The sequence below is a fragment of the Choristoneura fumiferana genome, chromosome 26 (genome assembly GCF_025370935.1).
Source record: "Choristoneura fumiferana chromosome 26, NRCan_CFum_1, whole genome shotgun sequence".
Taxonomy (NCBI): domain Eukaryota; kingdom Metazoa; phylum Arthropoda; class Insecta; order Lepidoptera; family Tortricidae; genus Choristoneura; species Choristoneura fumiferana.
The window spans coordinates 9804372-9806848 of NC_133497.1; the positions used below are offsets into that span (position 1 = coordinate 9804372).

At 35.4% G+C, this 2477-nt stretch overlaps 1 pseudogene; it reads left to right on the forward strand.

Annotated features, from left to right (window-relative positions):
• The window catches only part of LOC141443143 (AT-rich interactive domain-containing protein 5B-like), a 136353-nt pseudogene that overhangs the window by 79372 nt on the left and 54504 nt on the right, over positions 1-2477 (forward strand).

The window sequence follows — 2477 nt, forward strand, 5'->3', positions numbered from 1 at the left end:
ACCAAATTAGTTTTAAATAATATTGATTATAAATATGTATGTTAGTCTTTAAGGTATTTATTATATGGGCCAAGTTCCCCGAAAATAAATGAATTTATTTATTTATTTATAACCTAACCAGCAAAAAATTAGCAAACCCCCGACTTTGTCTCTTCAAAGTTCAATATCTCAAAAACGGCTGAACCGATTTTGATTAAACATGTCTAAGAATCATCGCTAGAAAACGTGATTTCAAATAAAAAAACCGCATTCAATCGGTCCACCAGTTTAAAGCTACGGTGCCACACACAGATAACACATAGCGGTCTTTGTCACTTCTAAGTTCAATATCTCAAAAACGGCTGAACCGATTTTGATGATACAGGTCTAAGAATCATCGCTAGAAAACGTGATTTCAAGTTAAAAAAACCGCATTCAAATCGGTCCACCAGGTTTAAGAGCTACGGTGCCACACACAGATACACAAAGCGGTCTTTGTCACTTCAAGTTCAATATCTCAAAAACGGCTGAACCGATTTTTGATTTAAACATATCTAAGAATCATCGCTAGAAAACGTGATTTCAAATAAAAAAACCGCATTCAAATCGGTCCACCAGTTTAAGAGCTACGGTGCCACACACATACACGCATAGCGGTCAAACTCATAACACCCCTCTTTTAGCGTCGGGGGTTAAAAATAGACTTCACGGGTCACGCAAGTAGGTATCAGTAGTAATAAAGCGTCGTAGTCAAGTTCTCTAACTATGGGTATTATTCAATACGTGTATTTCAATTAACGCGTTTTTTCAGTTCCGCTCCCACAGAAGCGTACCGTAACCGTAGATTAAAGTAAAACTAATTAACAATAAGCCGTAATTGCTGAGCCCAGCAGTGGGCTGCATTTTTTATGGTGCGGAAGGGGGGTAATTGAATAAAGCACACAGGCTTCTCAGTGGAGAGGGGCACAGCAGGCCCGGCCTTTATAACATAAACGTTACAAGCTACCATCCTTTAGCACTAATATTATAAACGCGAAAGTTTGTATGAATGTGTGTATGTAGGGGTGTTTATTACTCTTTCACGCAATAACTACTGAATAGATTTTAATATAACTTTACAAGGGTGTGAGTTTGAACGTGATCCAAAATTAGTATTTCTTGTTATTAATGCTGGACAATATATCATACATTAATACATACAACATGTATGTATATTAGAACAACATTTAATTTTTGTCTACTTTTATCCCGATATTTCTACAGGATCGGCATAAAATATTGAAATCTCAAAGCTGGTGTTTTAGCTATATACATACTTAAATACATTACACGTCCCGAGAGCAAACATTCGTATTATTCATACAAATATCTGCCCCGACTAAGGATCGAACCCAGGACCTCACGCTTCAGTCAGGATTATACTTAACGCCTGTTGCAAATACGCCGCAACACTTAACTAAAAACTTTGCTAATGAAAACAAGCAGGAGTCTATTTTAAACATGCTTTAGGGTAGTCTACTAGGGTCGCTTACTATTTCTGGTGTACAATAAAGACTAACCCCCTTATTCATAAAACTTAACAAGCCTATGTTAACTAACAAATGCTTTGTCCCTTTCTAACAAATACAAATGTCGAAGTGACAGACAAGGACAAACGAATTTTAGCGGCATTTTAACTAAAATAGGTTTGATTGTCGTTTATGAATAAGGGGGTAAGACTTTGTATTGTATTGTCTGACAGGGGTTGCCCCCCCCCCCTCCCTCCACAAAGTGTCTGGCAATGAAGGATGTGGATTTCTAATGAAGTTCTAAATTGGGTTTATACTATGACGAAAGTAGAGTTGAAATTTTATCATGTTTGATACCATTTGATACGTAAGTAATATTTCCAAAAGCGCTGAATATCCAACCAAACTTCATAGTTATTGTATATTTCACCTATGATGAGTTCTGTGACACTTGAAAATTTTCCGAATTACGCATACTATGTTCGTAAAATATTTTTTAAAAATAATTTATATTTTGAAGCAAAATAATACAAAAAAATGTAAAACTGTACTTTTTTTTAAAATATATAGCAATATCAGTGTCCATTAAATAGACTCCATGGAATACGATAGAAGAATATTCATTTTTTAATGACGCAATGTGTGAATCGGAACAGAGTAGTGACGTGCACAACATTATCGGCAATTGGCTAAGTAAAGTTTTTTGGAGAGGCGCTAATTATATTTTTTTTCGATAGTCGACGTCTTAATAATCGGGAACTGCAGCTCTTTTATTTTTATTTCCTCTTATTAATAGAAAAATTTTTTTAAGTGGTCGATATGACTTTGTGAGATTGAAATTGCAGAACCGTTGAGGGCTTAGTACTTAGTAGAAACAGTAAAAAAAAAACAAGTCAACTGTCACTGCTGCACTGTCAAGTAGAATCTAACCTAAAACCGTTTTATTTTACTTTGCGATTTGGTGCGTGCGATCAGTGTTTTTTGGATAAT